Source organism: Apis cerana, linkage group LG10 (genome assembly GCF_029169275.1).
Source record: "Apis cerana isolate GH-2021 linkage group LG10, AcerK_1.0, whole genome shotgun sequence".
Taxonomy (NCBI): domain Eukaryota; kingdom Metazoa; phylum Arthropoda; class Insecta; order Hymenoptera; family Apidae; genus Apis; species Apis cerana.
In genome coordinates, this window is record NC_083861.1 from 7,726,888 (window position 1) to 7,746,139 (window position 19,252).

Genomic DNA, 19,252 nt, shown 5'->3' on the forward strand with positions numbered 1-19,252 from the left:
AATTTAAAAGGTACAAAACGAAGAAGATACGAACGAATACGATTTTTACCCGCGATCTCTTTAAACGATTCAAGAAACTGCGTCCCAAAGGTTTTCCCGATAAAAGGAAAAGGGCGAAACGACGGCTGCACAGGGGATCGAAAAGGAACGAGCCGAAAATTCGCGCCCGGCCGCGCTCTCAGATATTAAGAGGCAACGGGCAAGAGATATCTTCTGGGCGACGGTGAAACGCAATCAGAATAGTAATTAAGGATTCGGTTAACGTTCGAAGCGCGAGCGTAGAACGCAACCCAATTTAAACACACAAAAGTGCAGGCCGGGTTAGCGCCAGAGGGGGAGCGAGCGAGAGAGCGAGCGAGCGCCGCGGCCGCCTCTCGAGGGGAGGCAAAAGGAGGACGGACCACGAGGACGTGGAGGCGCGGCAGGACGAAAACACGAGAAAGGGGGGAGGGAAAGGAAGGCGACGCGCGATGGAACCGACGGAGAACGCGACTCCGTTCCTTCTCGCGAGCGTGTGTATGTGTGCGCGCTGCTCCGCACATGCACCCGCCGCCGCGAGGAGATCCGCCGCGTGTTCCCGCGCGAATCCGACTTTGGATACAAAAGCACGTGCCGGTAGGAAAACAGTGAGAGCCGAATCCTGTTCGCGTTGAATATTAATTTATTTTTAGCCTTCTTTTTATCCTTTCTCTCTCCCTCTCTCTCTTTTTCCCTCTCATTATACAGCGGCCTCACGAATCGCGGTTTTTACGATCGCCTCTTTAAATAGACGAAGCGTGTTCGAGAATCATTGATTATCCCAGAATCGGTATACCAGAACTCGGAATGACGTCAGTCGAGGCGAGTGTCAAAAAAATTCTACGTAACTGCGACGTTCGCCAAAGAGGTTCACCGAGGTGAGCACGCGCCTGCGTGCGACATTGGCGCGCGCGATTGTGTGCGGGCGCGCGTGCACGCACACGTCACCGGATTTTTCTGCGAGACACGCGCATCGATGCTCGCCGATCGGCCACCGATATACCAACCAACGCACACTCTCGAACCCGACCCTTTTCTCCTATTCTCTCGCCCTCCGTCCCTTTTTCCTCCCTCCCTCCCGCCTCTATATACCTACATTCCTACGGTCGCGCGTATCGCGCGTGCATAGAGGCATCGTACGTACGTACGTACGTACAAAAAGAGGGAGGGAGGGAGAGAGAGAGGAAAAGGAGAGAGAGAAGACTCACGCTCGAAAGCACGATCGGGGAACGCGTGTGCGCGCGTGTCGTAGACGATGCGCCGCGAACCCGGGTGAAAAGTAGGGGAGAGGGAATTCCTGCGCTCCCCCTCCCTCCTCGCCGTCGCGGCGTCCACCGCGTCTCTCTCCGTCCCACCTACCCTCCATCCTCGTCCTTCTCTCCTCTCGCTGCACCCGCTCTCCCCCCTCGCCCTCCAGCCTCCCTCCCCGTCGACATCGCGCGCGCGAGACGCGCTTACACACCACCAGCCGCCCGTGGGGCCGTTTCGAGAGTGGCGGCAGGTGGAGCAGGGAGACGGAGGGGGTGATCGGAGGACTAGGGTAGCAGGAGGAAGCCGCGGAGAGAGCGATCGGAGGAAGAGAGATGGAGAGTGAGGAGGAGAGAGAGAGAGCGAGAAGGAGAGGCGGGGGGAGGGGGGGAAAAATCCGGCGATGGCCAATGGGAGGAAGGCCCTGAACCCCGAGCGGGAAGATCCGACAACGTCGCCGTTGAGTTTTTGTTTACCGCGCGCGCTCAGAGGAGAGCGCGTAGCTGCTCCTGCAGCAGCACCACCACCATCACCACCACCACCACTACCATCACCACCACCTCCACCACACTGCTACTACTATTACTACTACTACTACTACTATTACTACTACTACCACCACCGTCACCATCACCACCATCACCGCCACCACCACCACCACCACCACTGCCATCAGCGTCATCAGCATCGCCAGCACCACCAGCAGCACCGGTATTAGCAGCGTTGCTTGCACCAGCAACGATAGTAGCGACAGCGAGCTAGTCACCCAGCGCGAGCGGAGAAACATACCGGACGCCGCCGCCACCGCCGCCGCTTCCAATCCTCTCCTTCTCTCCCTCTTTCGCCTCTCTCCCCTTCTTTTTTCTACGTTTTTCGCTTCCTCTTTCTCGATCTCTTCCCGCTTCCGTTCCTTCCGTCCCTTCCTGCGCTCGCTCTTTCTGCTCCTCTCCTCTCGCTCTCTCGCTACGCTCCGACTCCTCTCCACCGCGACCACAGATAGACGAGAAAGAGGAGGAGGAGGAGGAGGAGAAGGAGGAATAAGGGAACGGACGCGACGGAGCGGAGGAAAGGATAACCACGATTTCGATGTTAGTCGATAAAATTATCCGCGTTTCTTTCGTCCCCCTCCTTCCCTCCTCGATCTATTTATCTCGATCTCGGAACGAGTCGCTTCGTCGCGTCATGCTATCCCTGCACGAAAAAAGAAAAATCCCCGTACAAATTTGTTCCTCGATCTTGGACGATTTTTCCGGATCCGCGCCGCCCATCGATCTTGCTCCGTCAAATTGTCGACGGTTTCGAGGGCTGGGCGCGGAAATTCGCACACGTCCGCCCGCGATGTCGAGCGTTTTAATTAAAATAATTAAATCGCGAGGCTTGGGGGTCGAGCAACGAGTACAGCTCGATGCCGGTCGAGTGTCGCGGAAGGAAAAGTAATTAAAAGGAACGCGTGACGTGGCGCGACGGCTTTTCCACGGGGTTTACACGCTTTTTCCGATTTCAGGCCCGATGATGTATCGCCGCGCGACCGGTTCTCCCTCATCGCCGGCCGCGCGTCCCGCCGATTCGTAAAAACCTGATTGATAACGCCGTCGCGACTACACGCGCTTCTTCGGGGAATATTAGGATAATCTACACTGGTGAACTGAACTTCTAGCTCTGGTTGATCATCGAGTCGTTTCTTCTCTCTCTCTCTCTCTCTCTCTCTCCCTCGTCGTTTCGAATCGTATTGCGTCTAATGACGCTCGTACAACGAGATTCATATATTCTTAATTAATATTAATTATTTACGAACGATTGCTCACGAGCGAAAACAATGGTATATTATCACCGAGACAAGAGGAAAGAAACGCGTTCAAAATCAACGAAACCGTGCAATATTAAACGGAACAATAGGAAGAATTCTTCCGAGGAGGCGAAGCAAAAAGGATATTCTGTAAACACCCCATAAAAGGGTTGATCCCCGGCCGTCTTCCTCTTTCCCCGATTTTCCTCTTTCCATCCCGCTTTCCATCCAACATCCTCTTAAAGTCGACCTCTCTTTCGAACGATCCGATACCCGAAACTATTCCACATCCTCCTCCTTCTCCTCTTTGTCGCGAGGCGAGCCACATAATGCTCGATAATGAATCGAGACGGAATCGTCGATGGCTAATTCCATCGAACGATCCTCGTTTTCGCGAAATTTACGATATTACTCGAAATTGGGAGCAACGGCGCGTCTTAGGGTCCCCCTTATCGCGGCGGCGCCTTTTGCTGACGAGCAATCCGCGGCCACGGTTAACGATTTTCGGCTGCGCCAGAGATCGGAAGATTGCGCGGGAACCTTTCTTAATTTATGGTCGGAGCGGGCAACATTTCTCAGGCACCCTCGCCGGGGGACCGAGCCATAACTCCGAGATCGAAGCCAGATTCTACGTAGAATTCAAGGGAATTCTGCCAATGCGAGCAACGCGGATTGATGGGACGCTGCCCGATGAATCCTCCCTCCCCCCATCTCTTTTGCATGGAAACGAAATTTTCCCTCCCGATTCAATCATTTTTACCCCTCCTGCTTTTATTTTCCATCCGGCCGCCTCTTCGGGGCGTCCTTTCCCCGTTGCTTTACACGTTCCAGTTTCCCAGTTTCAAGGTTCGAGTCGCGATAAAGCTCGCGTTGAATCTCCCCTCCTCCCCTCTCTTTCCTCCCGACGCAGCTGATTCTCTTTGGGTTTCCGCACACCCACGGAAACTTCTTTCTTGGGTTTTGTTCTATCTTAAAGTTGCCGCGTCGAAGAACTTGTTGGTCTCGCTATTCTCGCGAATGTCCCTCTCTTCCCTCTGCAGTTCACTTTTGCAATTTCGTCCCGACACGTGCTTCCGGGTTCTCTATGGTTTTTCAAGAAACTTTCTTTTTCCATCATTTCAGTCTCTCCGCAATTTTCCTTTGTACAAATTAATTATTTCAACCTTATCCCCAGCTTTGAGTTACTCGGTTACTTCTTAAACGTTCTTTTCTTTTTCCTTCTTTTCTTTCTTCTTTTTTTTTTTTTGAATTTTTCTTTCTTACAAAATATCTCCCTTTCCTGAATCTCACCTTCTGTTTGCTTTTCCCTTTCTTCGAATTCCCTCCTCCCCATTCTCTTCTCTCCTTCCGCTTTTTCTTTTTCTCTTTTTTCTCTCTGTCTCTCTTTTTTTTTTAATGTTCCCGCTTTAAGTCTCTTTCTCCTTGAATTTCTCGCTCTATAAGTCTCCACCGCTTTAAATCGTTCCTCGCTCCCTCCCTCTCCCTCTCGAGCAGGTGCTCCTTTTCCGCACAACGCTTCTTACACGGGTCACTCGGAAAGTTTTCAGATAAGGGTGCAGGATCCAGGATCAAAGTTCCTCGTAATTTTTCGAAAACTTCCCGGACGCGTTCAACCGACCTTCTCCTTTCTCCCTCTCCCTCTCTCTCTTTCCCTCCCGAGAGACGAATCTTAAATGCAAAACGACCCTTCCCTTCGATCGAGTAAATGAGTCACGTGCACGCACCACAGTGATTTATCGTCTCGTCGATGGAGTATCGAAAAGATTTTACTTTCGTTTTTCTTTTTTTCTTTTTTTTAACTCACTCACCTTGCTGCCGTTTATCTCCCCCCGTGAAACGTAAACGAGATTAGACGAAGAAAGATAAAATCGGGGTTCGATTCGGGAGGAGGGGTGGTTGATCAAAGGAGGAGGGTTGATTAAACTCCAAAATTTTTCAGCGTTTTTTTTTTTTCCTTCCTTCTTTTTTCCCTCCCTTTTTTTAATCCGTCCAGTCCATTAGGTGCGGCGTTAAAATTGCATCCGCGACGTGAAATCCCTACGTGACAAGAGTACAGCGACGATTGTGGCCGAGACAGGGAGGGAGGGGCGGAAGTGTTGGACGGGCGTTCTTTGAAAAATCCTCGGAAAGGGTAAATTTGCCCCGGTGTAATATTTTACGAGGACAGGATGGTTCAGATTCGAAGATAACCGAGTACCGAGGTGAGTACTGCTCGTTTTACAATCTTTCCCCGCCTGTGTTCCTTCCTCCCCCCCTCTTCTCCTTCTCTTGCTCCTTCGCGCTTTCCCTCTTTCTTCTTTCGCCCGCCCAAGTTTTCGAATCTAAAATGTCACGCTTCCTCGGATCGAAGCCATTTATGCCACGCGAATTCGTCGACGGCTTGAATCGGCTATCCACGAATTAATTTTTCACGGGGAATTTTTTGGCGGGCAGCATTTTTATCTTGGCAAGAGCAAGAGAGGAGGTGTTTTGGATGGATCTGGCCTTCTAACGATGCGTTTTTCTTTAACGGCACGCGTGTGAAACGGAAGCTAACAAGTTTCGCTGTGAATAGAATCATACGTAGATGAAACCCTTTCCAGGCTTTCTATAAAAAAGCCCAGGTCTGGAGAAATCCTCTTTGGAAGAGGGGAAGAGAAGAAGAAAAAAGGAATCTGGGAAGAGCAAGCAGATCGCGAAAAAAAAAATCTTTTATTTTTTCCAAAAAATAAAAACCTTCTTCTTCCGCGAAATGAAAGCTTCCCTTCCTCGAAAAAGAACCTCGAAAAAAAAAAAGAAGAAGAAAAAGGAAAAAAACAAAGAAATCGAGAAATTTTCTTTCTTCGAAAGATCTACACCATCCTGTTTCTAAACTTGCTTCTACTCCACCCCGTAGATTCGCCGCGTTAATCAGCTAAAAATTACCTTTTCAAACGCGAAACAAGTTCGAACGTACGGAATTATCTGTACGCAAAGATCTAGCGTGGATAGCGAGCAGCTTCTTCTTCTCTCTCTCCCTCTCTTGAGAGAGATTCGCCGACCGAGAGGAGTAGAAAGGATATTCAAGCAACAAGTACTACACTCGAAGCGAAAAAAGAAAAGAGAAGCTCTTTGCCCGAGCCGCGATTTCTCGACGATTAAAGGGTTAACGCGATGGCGGACGCGAACGAAACGGCGCGCAATTTCGCGCCGTCGCGTCGAGTCGCGAGCCACCAAGTCGAATAGCTACGAATCGCAACAACCGCGGGTGGTAGAACGTCGCAATAAATTATTCGATGCACCTCGAATAGACCTCTCCGCCGGCGAAAGTTTCGAACCGTGTCGCTCACGTTTCCCTTGGTCGGTCACTCGACCAATCCATCTTGCCCATTCTTGCTACCACGTTTCCGGTGTCAGGATCAATGGATCGGCTGTCATCGTGGTGAAAAGTAAACGATCCAACGACCGATAAGGTATATAAAATATACGTTGCCGCGTCGTTGCATCCGTTTCGCGGTGAAAGCGAAGCGGCGATCTTCGTTATGATCATTGCCACGCTGCGAATAATTCACGCACTTTCTGCGAGCTGTGTTCAGCGCGTAAAATTGTTGTCGAGGATGTGCAGAGTGGAAACGAGAAGGGAAGGGAAAGGAGGACAAAATCTCTGTGAAAAAGAAATCAATAATTTCAGAGGACAAGAAACGAAGAAAATTTTAAACAAAAATATAAGTTTCCATTAGATAATAATCCAATCCAGATTCCTAGATTATCGGATACGTAGTTACCGCCACTCTCTACCGCGTTCTTACTTTTTTACTCCTCCTCTGTTTTTTTCTCGCTTCGATCTGTGTCTCCTATCGATGTAGGAAATGCACGCTCGCCGTTTGCCCGTGTCCCGGCGCAAAGTAGAGATAATCGTTCTCGATGACACGCATCGCCGGCCACCGATGATCGGGAACCGCTTTCGCGTTTCCTGTGCGTCTCTATTCACCGCTCGATTATAACCATTTCGCCTGGTCGAGGTGTGTTTACGAGGCATTGTTGCCCTCAGGAACGGAACCCGTAGAGAGGGGGGGAGAGGAGAGGAGTCGGTTTTTTTCTCTTTTTTTCCGAGTCGCTCGAAAATTAGAGGAAGGAGAGAAGTTGGAGAGGAGGGAAACGCGCGTTCCGGATTAAATTACCGGGATAAGACTAATATGTTTATCAATGGCAAGGATTGGATGGATCGGGTTCGCCACGCGGTTGTTACGCTCCCTCGAAAAATAGACCGCGTTTCGGAGGCGTGATGATAAAAACAGTTCACGCGGTGTTCCCTTTCCGACTCGGCGAGCCCGAACTCGATCTCGTTTCATCTCCGGCAAGTCAAATAATCGAACGGAACGAAGTTCGCGTCAACAATTAACACGGTCGCACGCAGAAATACCAGAAAACCCCGGCCCGTGACGAGTTAAATTTAACGATCCCCCTTCCCCCTCCCCCGGCCCCTGTCTGCTAGGTGGTATCTGGTCGAAAATAAAACGCGACGCCGCGGAAATTCGGCCTAATTGTGAAAACATGGCGCAATTAGCCGGAAAAGGGTGCGCCTGCGAACTTTTAGTAATAATATCTCTCTCTCTCTCCCCCTTTTTTCCCCTTTTTTCCCCTTTTCCTCCCTCCCCTCCACTCGTCTCATTTTCGTCTCGTCTTCGCGCCGGCTCTTCTTCGTTGGAAGTTCGCGAGGCACCGAAACGAATTTAAAGGAGGCCTGTTACGAATCGTTTGGCGCGCGCGCGCGCGTGCTTATATACGCGCTTTCGACTCGAGGGAGAGAGAGAGAGAGAGAGAGAGAGGGAGGAAGGAAGGGGAGGAGGAAAAGTAGGGGAGAAAAGCGGGTGGGCGAAGACGAGGACCGAAGAAAGGAGAAAGGAGAAGAACGAAAGGAGAGGAAAGGTGTCATCAACCTCGGTGGACGGTGACTAACTGTGCTAAAGTTTTAACCCTCCTCTCCACGGGAACCTTCCCTTCCCTTCCCTTCCTCGCGAAATGTCGCGTATGCAAATCGAGAAAGCGAACGCGTGGTCAGCCTTCGTCGAATCCACAGGGAGAAGGGTGGATCGAGCGTTTTTCCCCCCTCGCATCGAAAACTGGAACGCGAGAATAACTTACGTTCATCGACGAGAGCTCGAATCTTCCCCGAGGAATCTCTCGGCGGTTTCTCTTCGCCTTTTTTACGATTCCTCGAAGTATTTTCGAACGATAAATAAGGGAATTTTGTATTGGAATATCCGGGATAATTTCGGAGGAGAATGGCGATTTGGAGGCGGGTTGATCGCCACGCGGAAGCGCGGTGCTCGAGGTGTTAATTTCGTAGCGCGGCCGCGTTGTTGATTTCACGAGGGGCGACGCAGACGCGACGCTTGGTGCGTGCCGCGACGGTACGCGACACGGAAATCAAGTTGTCGGCCGATTAACAGATAGCCGCGGCGGACGGCAAATTCGATTCCAACCGTGCCGATCCCCCTCCCCCGAGCTCGCGGCAAAAGTTGAAGTTTTCCACTCGCATTCTCGGAATCATCGTTAGAATCGAGTCAATCCTGCCATTCTTCTCATCTCATGACGCGGATATTTCGCTTTTAGGCGCGTTCTTCGACTTGTGGCGATTTGACCGTCGTTTCGTCGCCGAGGAGAGGAGAGGGAGATTTTTAATCGAGATTTTCCAGGTGTTTGAACATTTCGAAAAGAAAGGCGAATCTTAAAATTTGATTGAATTCGTTTTTAGAATTACGAAAAATATGTTTAGAATTTTTTTCTTGCATCAAGTGGTGGTACTTTTTCATTTTTAAATTCTGATCTCTCCGCACCTTGAAAATTGAAAATTTGCGAACTGTGTTCGAAATGCATGGATAAGATACGAGAGAATCAACGGGATCGAAAGTGGTTAAAAATGAAATTTTGATTGAAAAATGTAAAAAGAAGTCATCGATTAATTTCAACTTGATTCCGCGCCAAGTCATTTTCCACGAAACCGCGCGCGCGAATCATACTTACAAAACCATTACTCCCAATTGCGAGAAGGAATTCATTAAATCGCGAAAGAATTAGAGGATACAACGAAGAACCAACAATTTTAATCCCATTCCGAGGCATTGTTCGAAGTGACCCGCATTTCCAGCCATCCTTAATTGCTCGCGTTCGCTGAGAATCTCTCGCAGGAGCGAGAGATGGGCTCGGCTGGTCCGCCGGCGCGACGCGGATCGATATAAAAATGCGCGACTTTTCGGCAAGTCGACGCAACTAGTTTAAAGTTAGGAGGGGAACCACGGTGAGCGCCGCGTATGTAAATTAGACGCGGCGGCAGCCGAAACTTTTCAGAATTTCCAAACTTGTCGGCCTGGCTCTATGTGGCTCTGCGCCACCAGGACAGGAGGAGGAACTTGACGCACAATGAAAAGTCGCTTTTGACCTTTTATTTTTACTTTTTTTTTTTTTTTCCGTTCCATCGACGATGTCCGAAGGGGGAAACCGGTGGTCGCGTGTCGCTCGAGTTTTCGTTAACGACGACGTTAAAGACACCGGAAGTCGACTTCTAATCGGTCGTCCAACTTTTTCAAAGAAAACTTTCTTCCTTCCTTCCTTCCTTTCTTTCTTTATCTTTCGTTTCCACATCGACCTCTTTCTCTTCGACAAAACGCAACGATTCCTCTCGCACAATGTGTTTCGTCTGAAGAGAACAATGTCCAAAGCTCTTTCGAGTTATTTTCGATGACAAAGACGGTCAGAGAAATTCTCGAAAAGGATATTCCCTCTCTCTGAAGCATCTTTCAAGATGCGCCCTCGTGACGCATAAGACGACGACGAGCTCTCCTAAAAAAAAAAAAAAAAGAAACCGAGCAGTTAGAACGCGACAAAAGGTACGAGGAAGAGGGAGGGGGAGAAAGAAGAAAAAAAAGAAAGGAAAAGAGAAAAAAAACAAACGAGTTCCGGTAAAGAAAGGGGTATATATACACCAAGGGAGAAACGCAACAACCGTTCCACGATGAACTGTTGCTCGGCGTAATTTCGCGTAGCCGAGAGACGTTGAATAACCGAACGACGATACAGGCAACGTTGATAAAGAGACAATATAACGCGAAGCGAAAGTTCCGTCCACGCTTTGGCGGTCGCTTGTCCCCTCTCTTTCTCTCTCTCTCTCCCTCCCTTCCTCCCCCTCTATCCGCGGTACGCGAACATAAAGGAATCTTTTCTTTTAAGAAAATCCTATAGGGGTCGCGGGGCGATGCTACGAACGAGCCTTTTGAAAAAACGCGGAACGCTTGGCTTTTGCCCTCTTCTCGGATACCGAGGCCAAACGGTGGAGGAGATGGCGGGGGGGAGGGAGAGAGAGGAGGACTACCGAGTCGCGATAGTCGTCCGGTGTACGAGATTTTCCACGAGCGACGCACAAAGTGCATTCGACTCCCTCCCTCTCTCTCCCTCCTCCCCCACGTGGTGGGTACAAAAGCTCCGTTTCCGGCCGCTTTTGTAAGAAAGTAAACATCGATAGGTTCGAAAGAGCGAAGGGAGAGGGGGACACGTGGTGGCGGTTTTCACGATGGATGGAAGATGGGAGAAAGAGGAGGGGGAGGGGAGATAAAGGCGATTTTTATCTTCGCAACTCTTCGCGGCAACCGTTTTCCACGAGTTCGCCGTTTCCCGTGGTGGGCACGGGGGTGTGATGAATAAAAGCGGGACGATCAACGAGAGCCTCGAGACCGAAAGGTATTACCCCTTTCTCCGTAAACAATGCCGCTCGTTTTTCCATTTAACGCGGCGGCAGAAGTTATTCATAAGCCCTTCAAAAGAATCGTGGACGAGCCGAGCGGAAGGGTTGAAAAGGGTTAAGAGGGTCAGAGAAGGAGATCGGACAGCGGGAGGCGAGAGGGAGGGTGGGGCGAAAGGAGACACAACGGATAGCGGGAGGAAGGAATCGAGGGGGGAGGAGTGCTCGAGCGAAGTTGGTCAGCAGGATGAACGAAGGAACAGACGACGACGTTGACGACAACGACGACGACGACGACGACGACGACGATTGGTACCAGAGCACGACCACGACCACGAGGACCATTACCTGGGAATAAGGGAGAGAGGAGGGAAAGGGCGGGAGAACACAGTCGGAGAACACCACCCCTCGTTTACTCTCCTCTTCCTTTCCTCTCCCTATTTTCACCCTTCTCGATCTCTGTTTCGCGGAGGACCGGCGTGCATCTCGCCGTCCCGTTCTCTCTCCCTTTGCCTTGGCGCGGAACAATGCGCGGAAAAGTGTGCGATAGGAGAAAAAAATGGACCGCTGCCATTATGGAGTTCAGGGCCACTCGAGTTGTTTTGCTTCCACCTCCGCAAAGGAGTCTCGTACAGAGAGGCAACTGTGCTGAATGAATCAGAGAGGCGGAGGAGGGGGAGGGAAGCCGTTACCGGTGGTGGGACGGAGAGAGAGAAGGCCGAAGGAGGAGCCGCGGGAGAAGGAAGGATGAGGAATAGACGGAGAGAGCAAGGAGGAGGAAGGAGGACGAGGACGGAGGGTGCTTTCACCACCACCGGTGGCCTAGACTTCTTCCCTCTCTTGCGATCCCGTTGCGTTCCTTCGGTGTCTGCCACCGAGTTTCCTATGCATTCGCAAAGTGCCACAATCGTCCCTCCCACCCCCGCCTTTTCCCGCGATTCCTCTTCCTTCCTCTCGCATCTCCGTCACTCTGACGGCCCAGGTAACCGACCCGACCAACCCTCCTCCTCTTCCTCCTCCTCCTTCTGGTTTCGTCCTTGTCCGAAGACCGGCTCCTTTCTCTCACCCCTTTCGACCACTTGTGCATCCTTGCTTCACGGTTTGCCTTTCTTCGGGCGTGCCGCGCGCGCGGTCGGTAACTTGGACAACTCTTCCCTTCTTCTTCTCCGGGAACGAGATGATTTACGCGGGGTGATACTTCTTGATTAGAGGTCGCCGCTGCGTGTTACGCTTTCGCACCGCTTTGCTAGATTTCTCCCCTCTTCCCCTCGCATAATTCTCGTGACACTTGAAATTATCAAGAAACGAGTCAAGTTTCTTCTCTCTCTCTCTCTCTCTTTTGTGATCGTCTTTTTTTATCGCCCTTCTTCTATACCCTCTTTCTTTGTTTTTCTTCCTTGCTCGAAGAAAACAACAATCTCGTTCAAAGAGTTTAAAGTTTAAAGAAGAATGAACGAAGAAGAACGTGGGACGAGATGTCGAGTTTTTCGATCGCTATTTTACTTTTGGTCCAAAAATAAAACCGATCTTATCTACCTACGTGCTCTTCTTGTTCATTGAGATCAGTGAACTAGCGCCGCTTATAGAGCGAAACGGGAACTTGGTATCGCAGCCGTAGAGATGCAACCATGTGTACGAGCGTAGTGTACTGGCGCGCGGAGATCCGGAGATCTGTCTCGTGTAAGATTTACCTCTACCACTTGTTCGCGATTTATCTCTTATTTTTCGCTTTGCGAACAACTTCGTCTTCTTCCTCGCTCTCGGATAAGGTTAAAGCTAAATGTCCAAAATCCGTTACCATCGCATGATCCTCTTAAAAAAAATAAGAGAGAGGGAGAAAAGGAAAAGATACCGATGCACGTGCATCCATCGCATTTCTCTCCACTAATCATCCAGAACCATTCATGGAAGAAGATGTGGAAAAATGATATATATATTTTCGGCCGTTCGTGACGAGATAAAGACTTCTCTCTTCGGCCGAGGCTCTACTCGGAGAAGGGTGTATCACGAGGACGGCTGGACGGTAGAAACGCGTAGGGGGTGTATCGAGTCGCAGCCGTGGCTCAGGAATTACCATAATCCTCGGCGTTGGCCTCGGTGGCTCCAGCTCGAGCGTTTCTATAAAAAAGTCCGTCCGTCCGTCCGTCCGTCCGCCGGTCGTTATTGGGGAATGTAGGGTTCTGGTTAGGTTCAGGAGAGCCGGTTACATCGGACGGCGGACAAAAGGGCTTTGTCGAGTAGACAGTGACAGTGATCAGACCGTGATGAGTGACAATGACGTCGGTCGGCTGTGCGGCAGCCCATTATTCCACCTGGCAGAAAGCTTTCCAGTTTGGCACACATCGAGTATCCAAGCGATCACTTATTATAATCATGCCGACCGTGTGTTGTTGTTGTTGTTGTTGTTGTTGTTGTTGTTGTTGGCCATGGCTGACATCAGTGCTAAAAGGGATGGCGGGGAGTGGGAGCGAGACACACACGTGGGGAGGGGAAGGGATGGTGAAACACCCCGGGGTGGCGCGACCACCATTGGCTGCACGTCCGGCTCTCTCGTGCATCTCTCTATCTCTCTCTTTCTCTCTCTCTCTGTATCCCGATCAAGCCGCTCTGATTAGTGATTAGCGCGAAATCGCGGCAGCTCGTTCGTACATCGCCCGGATGGTTGCCAGTCTCGGCTCACTGGCTTCATTCTTTTCTCCTAAGCTATTTAATTAATGCTGAATTCTAAAAATACCGACCGCCACTGCCGCCCTCCTCCTCCTTCCATCCTCTCCTCCTACCATCGGGGGGAGGGGAGGAAACGAACACGAACGTCGTCCATCGTGTGGGAAAAAAATTTATTTGATGCTAGAATAACCCTTTCGGCACGGAACGCGTCCCCATACTTCCGTCTTCCTTCCATCCACGAGTAATTCCGCCGCCTCCAATCGGTGCTCGCTCGATTGATAACTTTGCTTCGATTCTCTTCCGTGTTCACGATGAATGAAAGTCGGGGAGGGAAGAGGAGGGGAGGAGGGTAAGGGTCTGAGGGAGGAAGACGGTTGAAAAAAGGAAGAAGCCGCGAAAGGGACTTGATCCGCAACTAGAAATAAACAGCTGAAACGGCTCCGTTCCTTTGCGCCACGTTTGTCCTCGTCGCGGCTTAGTAAACCGTACTGCCTCGGGTCTCCTAAGTATAGCCGCCACCGTAATAGAAAGCGCGTCTCTGACGTTTGAACGGCCGGCTAAGTAGACGCGTTAACACGGTGTTAACCTTTCAACCGCGTTCAGTCACTCCAAGTCGCTCGCTTTCGTGTTATTAAGCGGCGGCACGCATGATCCGCATCCCTAATCCCTTCGCGCGCGCGCGAACCAACTACTCGAAACCAACTGTCATCTTGTCTCATTCCAACCTACGTTACCCTTAATGGAAGGCGTAACGGAAGCAAATCGACAATCGAAAAAACACGTTGAAGAAGAAGAACGTCGTGAAACTTCGAACCTCACGAAATCTTGAGAGAAGCTTAGCTAAGAATTCGGTTTATCGTTCGTCATCACCCGTTCGATATCACGAACGACGCACGTTTTAATTTAAAGAAAAAGGAAAAAAAAAAGGAGAGAAGCCACGGTCTCTTATCCCTAGGTTCAGGGGATAATCGTACCAATTTCGAAGCACGCCGTTCCACCATCGATCCACTTCCGCCGATCCCAATTACGCGGAGGATCCCCTCGTCGGGGGAGGCGCGACGAAAATCCGCTCAAAGGAGTCCAACCCTGAAACCACGTCCTCTCCTCCCTCTTTTTTTTCCCTTCCCTCTCTTCCTCCATACATATATAACCACACTTGTCCCTTCGTTGTAATTGAATCGTCAAAATTGCCACGCCGTGGCCCCAGGGGTCATCGACTTCTTCCCCCTTTCCTGCGTGAATAGGAGGACAAGGAGGACGCCGTCCCTCGAAGGAGGCCCACGGGAGGCCACGGATTTATTGCATAACAACCCCCTCCCCGAGTCGGCTCCTCGTAACCCTTGGAAGTTGCGTAGGTCCGACGGTAGAGGGTGCTGCATAGGCTCGATGATCTACTTGTTGAATGGCGAGGAGAGAGAGAGAGAGAGAGAGAGGAAGGAGAGAGAGGAGGCAGGATATTTCTGAATGAACGAACGACTGAATGGGCCGCCGCACATGGCATAGGGTGCCTACTTGACACCGATCCGCAACCTCAACAATCGAGTTCGCCCCGTCTTCGGATACGGCAACCCCTTCGCCTCGCCCCTTGGCAACCTTCGCGAAACTCGGAATACGAATTGGCCTTCCGTTCGACGCTCTAATAAGTTTGTCCCCTGGCGAAGAAAGATTGGCGGATATCGTTGAAAAAATTGAAAAATTGCATCGTTAAACTACGCGAATTTTTCTCTCGAAGGGAAGTCGAATAATTTCTCGAGAAATTATCGTTGCTCGAACATTTGCATAGGTTTTCTTTGACGAAACAAAAATTATTAGAATTTTAAGGGGGCGGAAGAAAGGAACGGAGGGAAAAAGAAAGTGGAAAGCTGTCTACACCGCCGTTAGAATGTCGTAAAACAGGGGGACAGGACGATTTTCCACGCGAGCCAGCCGAGCGTGGAACGACGCGAAATCAATCCGAAATAAAATCTCGTGACGGCGTGGAAAAACGTCTGGGAGAAGAAGGCCGCGTATAAGTCGTGGCGCGTTTACGACCGCCCTATCCGCGGAGGAAATCCACTTATCCTTTAACGTGTCCCGACAACTCGGCAACGATCGTCGTTAAAATTCGTTTAACCCTCGCGCGACGAATTAAGCATCGGCCTCGTTAACTCGCGAAATTAAACCGCGCACCTACGACGAAATTAAAAAACAAAACGTTGGAGAGGGTCGGAGGAAAAGTTTTTAGGTGGAAGGAGCGGGGATGGAGGAGAAGGACCAAGGAGAAAAAATACAAACCGGGGAACGAGAGAGAGAGAAGACGGAGGCTGGAAACGAGATGGAACGATAGATTCGGTAATCTTCCGGAAATCTCGCGCGTTCGTCGATGATTCTTCGTCCCTCTCCCTATTCCCTATCCGAAAAGCGAATAACAGAGTGAAAAAAAAAGAAGAAAAAAAAAAAGAATGAGAAGAAAAAAAGAAAATGGAATGTCGAAGAAATTCGAGCAGACGTGCTGTTCGATGCCACTTAAGGGAAGGGAAGGGAGGAGGGGGAGGGGGTTAAATCGTTTTCTCGGGATGTACCCCCGAAGATATTGGAGCGGGAGGGAGGGGGGCGGCGAAGAAAGGGGGTGGCGTCGCGTCGCGAAGCGGAAGGCAAGCGGCGGGTTAAAAGATCGTCATGCACCATCATCCGAAAACTCTTTTGAATATTTTTCGCAGAATAAAAAGAGATAAAACGCGGAGGGCGAAGCCGGGGGATGAGGATGGCGGAGGATGAGGGGAGGGGTGTTGGTGGTGCGAGAGGGTGGTGGTGATGGTGTGGGATAAATGTGGGTGGCGAAGGGGTGTTAGCCGGGGCGGAGACGGTGCATTACGACCGGGACAGGGCATGGCATGGCTAGCTCAGGAAAGTACAGGATGTGAGAGGAGGGGTAGTTGATGCAGGAGGGTGCATGAGGAGCAGGGCGGTTGCCCCAGTAAAAATCGATCCTCCCCACTCTTTTCCTACTTTTTCCCCTAGAGAGGTTCGCAACCATGAAAGGATGGGGCTACGGGGGTGGTGGTCGGGGGTAGGACCACTGGGGTGGCCGCGGTGGGATGGGGAGGGCTTGCAGGGTTACCTACGTACCCTGCCTGTCTTTGTGTATCCGCGTTTCTGAATCTTCGTGAACGTCCGCCATTGTATTGGTGCACGTCCGTACGTCGTTTCGCCCCGCTTGTGTTCGTTACCGCGCACCGTCCATGTGTGCGTGTGATTGAACGGATTTTTCGAGGGTGGTCGTACGCGAAAGTGTGGATGCACGCGTGTAGGTGGGGACGGTAACGTACGAGCGGAAGGCACACGCGTGTATACGTGCCACGTACACGCGTGCGACTGCACCCTCGTTGCGCCTGTGTACACCTTGGACAGTTTTTTTCGTAGGTCCTCCCCAATGCGTTCCTCCCGCGCTCGCGCGACCACCCTTCCCATTCTCCCTCTCTCTCTTTCCCTCTCTCTCTCTCTATCTATCTATCCATCTCCCTTCCTCGTCCTCCCTCTGTCCGACTGTATTGGTCCACGTGGTTAGGGTCGAACGTGTGCGCGTACAGCACACCTCATTGACGACGGTAAACGCCCCGAACTTTCGCAAGCGTCTTCACTTTCGCGATGTTTATGACGGCGAAACCGTGTCAGCGCGTCCAGACTCGCGGGGAGCGAAACGGCGAAAGGGAACAAACGCGCGACCGTCACTTTGACGAATACGCGTTTCAAATTTGATTTAGATGCTCCACGATTAGAAGTAAGATTTTCAATTTAAAAAAAACACAAAGTGTTTATTAAAATGTTAAAACGAGAGAAATACTTTTCATCGCGATGTTTACAATTCCACGATTACTTGTTTAAGCTTGCGAAATTTCCCTTTTCTTTTTTTTTTCCTATTTATGTACGTTTTAATTGTACATTTACGCACGTATCTTTGTTCACGCGATTTTTCGATGAAATTTCTCCGACGAAATCTCGAAAGCTGAAAATTATTTAACTTGTACGAGCGGACCATTTGATATCGAGTAATCAATTGTAAAGGCGTGTTTAAGTGGCTGCCATCGAAGAAGGAAGCGCGGCTAATAGAATTCATTCACGACGAGAGTTGTTTAAAAATATTTGGATTAAGCGAATTAAAAAGTAACTCGAGTTGCCGAGAGTGTTCTTAAGTTCCTCGATCATGAAGCGGTGTTTCGTGAGGGGTCGGAGGGAGTGGAGGAAGGGGGAAGGAGGAGAGGGTCGAAGGAAAGGAACAATCCGAAAGTTAAACGCAAAGTTAATTTCCATTAAACTAATATCAATAACCGAGTACAAAGTGCAAATAATCATGGAAGTTTTAAAAATGACCGTCCATCCAGGTACTCGGGCGGCAGGGGATTAATATTCCTTATCGAACCCGAAGTTGCGATCTAACGACGCGTTTGCGGCTCGCGACCGCGCAGGGGTAGATAAACGATAATTACGCTTAACTGCACGTGAGCCCGGTACCCGTCATTTACCTCGTCAAAGATTTTCAGCGGCGAAAAAAGAAGAAAAAGAAAGGGAAGAAAAAAAAAATAACAAAAGACGCGTTCGAACAACGCGATCTCGTTCATCGCATTCACTTTCACGCGAATTTTTTTCGAATCGATATACACAAGCTTCGTAAAGAGTGTTGGAAGAGATTGGAAATAAAAAGTAGAGGAAGTTGGAAATCTTCTGAGCGAAAGTTTCTTTCTTTCGAAAAAGATTTCAAAGTTGATCGTACTCTTTACCAACATTCCGACACATTTGGGCGAAAACATTGGCAGCTCGGTGGCCTAGAACTTCCTGCGCCGCGCGGCGATCAACCACCCCAAAGAAAGCCCATGAAAGCGAGCTATCGTATATTTCTTCTGGCGAGCCAAAAATTTCCTGATCCCTCGACGATATCCAACAACCGTGTGCACCGTACACCCCCCGTGTACGTAAGTGTGAGTGTGTATCGGTGCGCGCGGCAGCCTCGCGTGGTCTACGAGGTCCTCGTCCGTGTGCGCGTGTTGCACATGCGAGCCGGTGGTTCCGCCGGCGGGTGGAGGAGGGCGAGGGGCGGGAGGGTGGTGGCGCGCGCGTCCACCACCCCGTGTAGGTGCACAGGGTGCGGGGTGCGCGTGTGAGTGGCGGTGCAGCTGTATGCGGAAGCGCCGCCTCCGCCGTCGCGGCGCTTCTGTCGTCCGCTGCAACGATGAAAAATTACCCAGAAGCAGGGTAAAAGAGGGAAAAGAGGGCGAGGGAGGAAGACAGAGGAGAAGGAGGGACGGCGAGAAAGAAGAAGAGAGCGAGAGGAAGGACGAAGTTTAAGGGAAGGAGAGGAGGAGGGAAGAGGAGGAAGGGAGAAGGATGAGGAAGGAAAGAGGCTGGTGAACGGCGGCCGAACGACGGTGGGGTTGAAAGAGGGAAAAAGAAGAGGATAGACGAAGCGGTTTTTTCTCTAGACCCCGAGCCCGAGTCGTCTAGCGCGCTGAGTTCGCGAGGCTGACAGACAGCTGCAGCGGAGCCCTGATATATCGACCGGGCCACCTAACCAACTACCCGCACTCACTATTATACACCTGGCCACACGCACGCACCCACACAGCCGTGTGGGGGGCCAGGCCACGCGGTGGTAGACATGCTGGCGTGTACGAAAAAAAGCCGGCACACAGAGCACACCGACGCCAGCCTCTCTTGCCGAGGTGGGAGCCACTCTTTGCGCTCTTATACACTCAAACACGTACACACCGAATTTTCTCTCTCCTCTTTCCTCTCTTTTTTCATCCTGCCCTCCTCCTCCTCCTCCTCCTCCTCCACCTAAACCTCCTCCTCATCCCCCGTCT

At 50.7% G+C, this 19,252-nt stretch overlaps 1 protein-coding gene across 1 annotated transcript in view; it reads left to right on the plus strand.

Moving 5' to 3' along the window:
• The window catches only part of LOC107992436 (MATH and LRR domain-containing protein PFE0570w), a 129,547-nt gene that overhangs the window by 84,650 nt on the left and 25,645 nt on the right, over positions 1-19,252 (plus strand). The window lies entirely within an intron of this gene.